Source organism: Periplaneta americana, chromosome 2, assembly GCF_040183065.1.
Source record: "Periplaneta americana isolate PAMFEO1 chromosome 2, P.americana_PAMFEO1_priV1, whole genome shotgun sequence".
Classification (NCBI taxonomy): domain Eukaryota; kingdom Metazoa; phylum Arthropoda; class Insecta; order Blattodea; family Blattidae; genus Periplaneta; species Periplaneta americana.
In genome coordinates, this window is record NC_091118.1 from 61,184,047 (window position 1) to 61,193,176 (window position 9,130).

General features: G+C 33.6%; 1 non-coding gene across 1 annotated transcript; it reads right to left on the reverse strand.

Moving 5' to 3' along the window:
* Positions 1 to 2,938: 2,938 nt before the first annotated feature.
* TRNAS-GCU (transfer RNA serine (anticodon GCU)) lies at positions 2,939 to 3,011 on the reverse strand. Its single transcript has one exon. It is a non-coding gene; the product is annotated as a tRNA-Ser (tRNA).
* Positions 3,012 to 9,130: the final 6,119 nt, after the last annotated feature.

Below are 9,130 nucleotides of genomic sequence, written 5' to 3' on the forward strand. Positions count from 1 at the left end.
TAAAGTATTATTTATTTTCAATCTTTAACAATTTTGTATCACTTTTGTAATATCACATAAAACAGCTCTGTGGTTCAGAGAAACTATATTAACAAAATAAAGGACCATTTGTAACATAAAATTTGATACCTAAGGTATAACTAGAGTTTGTAATACCTGCAAGGTCATCCATTTCTCTTTATTCAATGCCAATACCAGGCGCAACTAATCGATACGAACATATGATGTCTTTGTCAGCTATGGATGCCGAATTTATTTCTAACCTATAACTAGAGTTTCTGATACATTTAGCTATTTATTTCCCACAGTTTATAATGCTAAGATGCCATGAAGTGTTGTATTCAACTCGTGGATAATCTTATTATAACACTTGTGAAAATTGTCGCACAATAAGAAATAAGTAAGAAACTAGTGAAGTACTTTGTGTAGAGAGTGGTATTGTATGGGGCAGAAATATGGACATTACGACGAAATGAAGAGAAACGAATAGAAGCATTTGAAATGTGGATATGGAGAAGAATGGAAGGTGTGAAGTGGACAGACAGAATAAGACATGAAGTTATGTTGGAAAGAGTGGGTGAAGTAAGAATAATGCTGAAACTAATAAGAAAGAGAAAAAGGAATTGGTTGAGAAGAAACTGCCTACTGAAGGATGCACTGGAAGGAATGGTGAACGGGAGAAGAGTTCGGGGCAGAAGAAGATATCAGATGAGAGACGACATTAAGATATGTGGCTCGTATGTGGAGACTAAGAGGAAGGCAGAAAATAGGAAAGAATGCCATAATCATCAAGATTATCCACTTGTTGCACAAATATTTGATCACACTAATATTTCTACGGCCCGTGTGCAATACATCTTGGATGACATGTGACAAGGGAAGCAACTTTCGTCCACTAACCTGCTTTTACAAATTTATTTTGCAAAAAGGTATGTCTGCAGTCAAGATTTCTTTGAAGTGTAATATAAAGGGACAATGGACAACCTCTCACAACTCGCATCTATCTAATGTCCATCCAACTAAAAGAAGTTTCCTTGGTATCCTTCTTTCTGTTTATGATAGCTTCTTCTAAAGCTGCAGTAGAAAGAAAAATAGAATTCTTAACTTCAATGATGCAACATTTTGAGCATTTCCTCTTTGCGTGCATGATACTCGTAGTTTCTTCCAATCCCCAGGAACTTACTGTAGGTGGGTTCTTTCTTGTGACTTGCTGCTTCAATCAATCCGAAGTCCGCATCGTTTGGAAGGAAAGGATGACCGGACGCCAGGAATTTGTGATCAATTGTCTCTGCTGCTATGTTCGTGCTGTTGACAAGTTTCAGGAATGTAAGATACATTTTGATATTCCGATTTTGACCATCACAGGCATCAGAATATAGAATAATGCCCTTATGTTTAGAAACTTTCTCTTTCAGTATCTTAGGATAATGCTAGAAATGTCTTGACTGAACAAAAATAACTTTGTCAGTATTATATAGATTTCAACATCCATTTGTCTTGTAGGCCTACTTAAGCTGGGTGGAGCCTTAAGGGGGTAGGTAAAGCTTAACACCTTCAAAAAATCATTTTTTCAAAATATTAAAATATATATATATATATGTACTAAATATTTAAGTTCATTTTTGTGCCAAGTTTATTTTAATATCCGCATTAGTTGCAAAGTTATGAATCTAAATGGAATACTCTGCATTATGCTCGTGCAGCTGTCAGTGGAGAACGGCACGCTCGTTTTCCGGAAACTACATTTTACAAATCCGTTTTCCTTTTTATTCTGAAACTACTGAACAGAATTGTATGATTTTTTGTGCATGTTAACACATATATAATGCACAAAATTGACCATAATCATGCCTCTCAGTTAAATATTTTACCTAGAAAAAATAATTTATGTGCTAAAATAGCTTGAAAATCAGTTACATAAATTAAAATATAAATTAAAAATATTATCCATTTAGTTAGTAACCTGATGGTGGTCAATTTTGTAGAGCTATCCTTAAGCTTCAAAAAAAAAAAAAAAAAAAAAAAAAAAAAAAAAAAAAAAAAAAAAAAAAAAAAAACAGAACATGAAAGTGTTGAAAATTGGATGAGTTAAGAGGGAAACGCTCGATTCCGACAAAACGTGTAGCTGCCATTTGGAATAATTAAATAATTAATATAATTGCATGCTAAAATTTAGAAAATAATCTTAATGCGTTAAAAAAATGATAGGTTTTTCAGTGTATTAATTTGCAATTCTATATAAACCATGTGGATGAAGAAAAAAAAAATGAATATGATCAATTTTTCATTGCGTTAAGCTGCACCTACCCTGTTAAGCAAGTTTCCATTTTTTTGAAGATTTATTACTGCCGTTATCTGAAATTACAATACAGTACAATGCAAATTAAAAATTGTTAAAAAACATAACTTAATATTTATGAAACATTTTCTATATTTTAAACATTACACATTACTTAACCTTAACCTCAACGATAAACAAATTATAGGCTACTTATTGTAATTGTTCGAATGTCATAATTAAAACGATATTACCTACTGTACGACTGACTGATAAAGTCGTCGAAGAATTCAAACGATGAATCAGGAACATATGCTTCACCAGAAGACTCAACATCGCTACCGGTACTCATTTTCATTAAAACGTTATTTGATAGCAATGAGACAATATTCTGAACCACTATGGACTTGGTTCAGTACGGCTGTGAAGGTTACATGAATTACTTCCCTTCTTTTGGACTGAAGTGCTGTCTCTGAGAAAGTAACAGCAATATTAGGTTGGTTAACTATGGCAGTGAATAAAGTAGTGTTTGCTGTACCTTAGCCCTATACCTGAACTATCACATTTTTATTAAAAAGTGGACTTGATTTACTATGCAAATCTGGCTTTCAGGTATAGCTCTCTGTGAAGCTGACTTGAATAATTTCAAGGGAAAAGTTGTTCCTGGGTCAGGAATCGAACCCGGGACCTTTGGCTGAGCGCGCCAACGCTCTACCGACTGAGCTACCCAGGAACTATACCAGACCCCGTCTTAATTATTCCACTTCTATCGACATACCTCAAGTGGGTTGACAGAAGTCAGAGTCCAGAATTAGGTGCACACTTGCTGTGTGAATTAAATTTGTTGTTTTCCGTTAACGGACAGTAAACGTGTATTATACAAATCAGCCAAAGGTTCCGAGTTCGATACCCGGCCTTGGAACAATTTTTCCCTTGAAATTATTCATTTACTGAAAGAATTGCTTATTGTTGCATACAATTTTATTTATTGTGCCAATCGACTGTACCTCCACACAAGATACGCAAGAAAACGGAAGTAACGAGCATTCTTTTCCGTAGCCTTGAGTATAAGTCAGTGCATATCTAACTTGTGTTTCAGATATAACTAGAGCCCGGATGTTTAGGCAATTATAACAGTTACAATAGGCAATGAAAACGTAAAAAAAAGTCACAATAAATTTTGAAAAAGGCATTATAAATTTAAAAAGGCATAATATATTTTAGCAATAAATTTAAATTTTATCAACATAACTCACAATTTTACTTCGTAGTTGACATATGTTGACTTATAAAATACTTTTCTTCGTCATTAACTGTCTTTTCACAAATCTTACATAACAAAACTGTTCCATTGGTTGAAAAAACATGGACACCAAATTCACTAACATAAGCATGAAGTTTACTTTTCAATGGTTTACTGAAATTTAGGGATTCTAGCTAACCGATCTTATACCTTCTGTCACCCGACAATAACTGACTGTTCCTCACTCAAATTTATTTCTCCTATAATAATAAACACGCGTAGCACAAAATTGTAACAGTAAGATTTGAAAACATGAAAGCAAACAATTGAAAATGATACGTGACAATTTCTATCAGACAATTTCTATGGTATCGTGAAGACATGCCAATATTATATTTGGAACTGTGGATTGTCGATCACTTTTCATACTACGCCAATAGTATTAAAGAACGATTATTAACAAATTAAGGTCCACACCTGTGGAGTAACGGCGAAACCAGGTGGCCCGGGTTCGAATCCCGGTCGGGGCAAGTTACCTGGTTGAGATTTTTTCCGGGGGTTTCCCTCAACCCAATACGAGCAAATGTTGGGTAACTTTCGGTGCTGGACCCCGGACTCATTTCACCGGCATTATCACCTTCATTTCATTCAGACGCTAAATAACCTAGATGTTGATACAGCGTCGTAAAATAACCCAATAAAATAAAAAAAAATTAACAGATTAAGCACGGAAATAAATTACTTTTATTTACTATTGTTAGTAAAGCGAGTCATTGATTCATATATTTAAATTTCATACACATTACATTACATTTAATTAGAAAATTGCAACTAAACAAGAAATATTGCTCCAAAATGACAAAAAAGGCATTTATGATTGAATTAGTAAGAAATATGTATCTCAAAAAGGCAAGATAGGGAAAATACAAATTGGCACTATCATTTTGATTTACTCCAAATCACATTTATATCTTTGAAAATAATGATTTACTGGTCTAAAGCATAGCATAAATTTTGGCCCTCGGTTGTACAATGCTTTAACTAAATTACACCCAGAACTTCTAACATGTAACCCACTAACATATAACAAGAAAATTAGAAACGTGTTAATATCTTCAATTTGATTAAATAAATTTATAGCATATGTGTATGAATTAATCAACCTATATTATATTTCTATTCTATAATTTTGAAATATATATTAATCCTACTTTTCACGTGCGATATTATTCTTCTCTAGTGTCAATATTATATTATATAGTTCCATTGCCGCTGTAATTATATTTTAGTTCCTATTTTATTTTACTTATTTATTTTTATTATTATTATTTTTTATTTTAATATTATATCTGAACTGCGACCGAGCACGAGCGCTGCTCATTCGGTCTCAAATTTTGTTAATACTACTGTATCTTCTTTTTTATATTGCTTGTATTATTTTATTTCTATTTCTCTTGTTTGTTTTGTAATTATCTTCTTTATTCTGTAAATTTAAATTTAAATAAAAATAAAAAATTAAAAAAAACTTCTACCCAGTAAAAAAAAGCATTTTACCAAACATCCGAACTCTAGTTATAACCAATCCTGCAGACCTGGTTTTGGGAACAATCATACTGTATTATGTCTGATGGTTAATAGGTTCGTCCTGTTTCCAGTTGCAACGCGGACGGACTAGAGCCAAGGCAGCGATCCAGTGCCTCAGCGCAGTGCATGTGAGTGTTTCCTTTTCATTTCATTTTATTAGCCAGTCTCTCGTAAATTTATAGCACATAAAACGCAATTCTCCTGTCTGTAACAAGGTCTAGATCCAGTTGCTAGGCAACAGCGTATGTCTGCCAGCTCACACGTGACTTGGTTCATAGCACGCTGGACCCTTGAATCTCTCGTTCTTCAGTCTGGGTTTACTTATAAGCAAAGAAACCTCCTCAGAACTGAAGAGACTCTACTCTCTATTGATATTAAAACACAAATGTTACCCGGAAGTCCATTGAGGACCAAACAAACGTTTACATTTATTAGCAGAGGTGAACGATCATCCAACTTTGTAACGTGTGGTTAGCGCGATGATTCCCCAGCTACTTACTATAGCTTTCCAAATAAATAACGATGGTAGATGGGCATCGGCTCCAAACACTGGCCCATTACATATTTATAAGAACATTTCTTCCCCCACGAAGACTCGAATCAATGATCATTACGTAATGCTATTGCAAAACATGACGCCTTAGACTACGCATATACGGCTCGGTTCATATTAATTTTAGCAGAGAATATTAATATCTCTGAATCTGATTGAGGCCGTCGCAGGTTCTCTATCTTACCAAAGAAACTAGACCACCCCTCATTGGTAGTAGGATCTTTATGTAACAACACTTTCAATTATAGAGGTTATTTAGAGTAGAAGTTCACCGTAGGCGAGAGGTGTGAACAACATTAATGTGAAGAATTTTTTAGCATGGTTGGGATTGTAAGATTGTTCGGGAATTTTTTTGTTGTATTGAGTTTATTGAAATTGAAATTACAAATTACGTAATATATTTTTAAAATATATAGTTTAACCCAAAAAGCAAATGTTCGTGCTTGGGGCAGTTCCAGTTAGAGGAGAAGGGAGCACATTTGAAGAATTTTTTTTCTATTTACCTTTTTTTATTCACATCCATTATCAATTTTTCAACTTTAAATGGCACAAATTTATTTATTTATTATTTATTTATTTCATCAATTTTTGTTCAAGTCATGGCGGATTAGATGTGTTGCAGTTCTTAATCCGCCATCACTCTCTATATAAATAGGTATTACAAAACTAATACTATAACTATCCTCTATTCACAATAATAATAATAATAATAATAATACTAATAATACTAATAATAATAAAAATTAATAAACAAATATTAATAATAATAATAATAATAATAATAATAATAATAATAATAATACACAATTTTGTCCAATATTCTTTTGAGAAGATTAACTCCATATGTAGATGAAATTATTGGGGATCATCAGTGTGGTTTTAGGCGTAATAGATCAACTATTGACCAGATATTTTGTATTCGACAGATAATGGAGAAAAAATGGGAATATAAGGGTACAGTGCATCAGTTATTCATAGCTTTCAAAAAGGCATATGACTCGATTAAGAGAGAAGTTTTATATGATATTCTTATTGAATTTGGTATTCCCAAGAAATTAGTTCGATTAATTAAAATGTATCTCAGTGAAACGTACAGCAGAGTTCGTATAGGTCAGTTTCTGTCAGATGCATTTCCAATTCACTGTGGGCTAAAGCAAGGAGATGCACTATCACTTTTACTTTTTCACTTTGCTCTAGAGTATGCCATTAGGAAAGTTCAGGAAAAGAGAGAGGGTCGGGAATTGAACGGGTTACATCAGCTGCTTGTCTATGCGGATGACGTGAATATGTTAGGAGAAAATCCACAAACGATTAGGGAAAATAAGGGAATTTTACTGGAAGCAATTAAAGAGATAGGTTTGGAAGTAAATCCCGCAAAGACAAAGTATATGATTATGTCTCGTGACGAGAATATTGTACGAAATGGAAATATAAAAATTGAAAATTTATCTTTTGAAGAGCTGGAGAAGTTCAAATATCTTGGAGCAACAGTAACAAATATAAATGATACTCGGGAGGAAATTAAACACAGAATAAATATGGGAAATGCCTGTTATTATTCGGCTGAGAAGCTTTTATCATCCAGTCTGCTGTCCAAAAGTCTGAAAGTTAGAATTTATAAAACAGTTATATTACCGGTTGTTCTTTATGATTGTGAAACTTGGACTCTCACTTTGAGAGAGGAACATAGGTTAAGGGTGTTTCAGAATAAGGTTCTTAGGAAAATATTTGGGGCTAAGAGGGATGAAGTTACAGGAGAATGGAGAAAGTTACACAACACAGAATTGCACGCATTGTATTCTTCACCTGACATAATTAGGAACATAAAATCCAGACGTTTGAGATGGGCAGGGCATGTAGCACATATGGGCGAATCCAGAAATGCATATAGAGTATTAGTTGGGAGGTCGGAGGGAAAAAGACCTTTAGGGAGGCCGAGACGTAGATGGGAGGATAATATTAAAATGGATTTGAGGGAGGTAGGATATGATGATAGAGAAATGATTAATCTTGCTCAGGATAGGGACCATTGGCGGGCTTATGTGAGGGCGGCAATGAACCTTTGGGTTCCTTAAAAGCCAGTAAGTAATTAAGTAATAATAATAATAATAATAATAATAATAACAATAACAAAAACTAATAATTAATATAGCTCTTGTATTTAAAACTCTTACTTTAACTTTTTCTTTTTCTGTACTCTATGTCTTAAAAATTATTCTGTTAACTTCATTGACTGCTTTTCGTAGTTTCCTATCATGTCCGACTACTCAACATTTATAATTCCATCTCCGTTAGAGCTTTGACTTTCTCTTCCCATCTAATTTTAACTCTAAAAAGAAATTTTCATAATTTATGCAGATTGCTGGCGTTTAGGGGACCATTCATTATTTATAAGCTACTATAGCGTTTATTTGTAGAAATTTTTTATCCACCCAACCGTTTCTCAAATCATTCATTGCCTGACACTTTAACGCAATATGCATTGCGTCTTCCGCTAGTCCACACAAAGGACATTTATCCTTCTGTACGTTCCCTCTCTTATTCTTGAGCCTCCAGATACCTAATCTCCACCATGGCATTCCTGTTCTCTCTTCCCTTGAATTGAGTCTAATATATTCTTCCTGTACTCAAAACTGTTTAACCTCGCTATAGTATTTTAGTGATCTTAGATCTTTAATATTACTAAAAATATCCTGCCTCGAAATTTCGTTTGCCCTCTCTTTTACTATTCTTCCAATAGTTTTCGTGCTTATAGACCCCACTTCTCTCCATAGCCCATTTAGGCCTAATCTGTTTATTTCTCTTTCCAGCTTTTTCAGCCAATTCGATTTCCAACTAGCGGCTTCCATACAAAAGATACATGTTTTCATAATTGCTGAATCATTTATAAACAGAATATTACCTAAATATTTGATTTATTCTTTCTAGAATAATTCCCAGACTCGTTTCGGTTCCCATATCTAGTAACGCTGCCAGGTTAGAAGCATTCTCCGGTATTCCTAGAATTTTTTTTTACACATTTTGACTCTTACTTTATCGATGTTTCTGCTGGATAACCTATTACCCCAGATCTCAATATTATACAATATTTTTTATTTTACTAGTGCATTATAGATGTTGAGAAAATTCTTTACCCCAGTATTCGGTCGGCACAAAATTATAAACATTGCTTAATAAACACCAAAGAATTTTATATTTGCAGAAATTACATAATCTATCTGAAACGTAAATTAAGCAGAATCAACTCTTGTAACACGTTCCAAACTGTCTCATGTATGGGATACCTTTGAACAGGTATGGAACACTTTTGAACAATGTCCATATCATCTGTTAAAGAACTAATTAACGCTCAAAAAGTAATTTAAAGAGCGCTGCTATGATTACATTTTTTCTTTAAAACTACTGAAGTCTATATCAAAGTGTTTCATTGTCATAGTGCGAGCACTTCCTCTTGAATTCTCCGGTTGTGTGA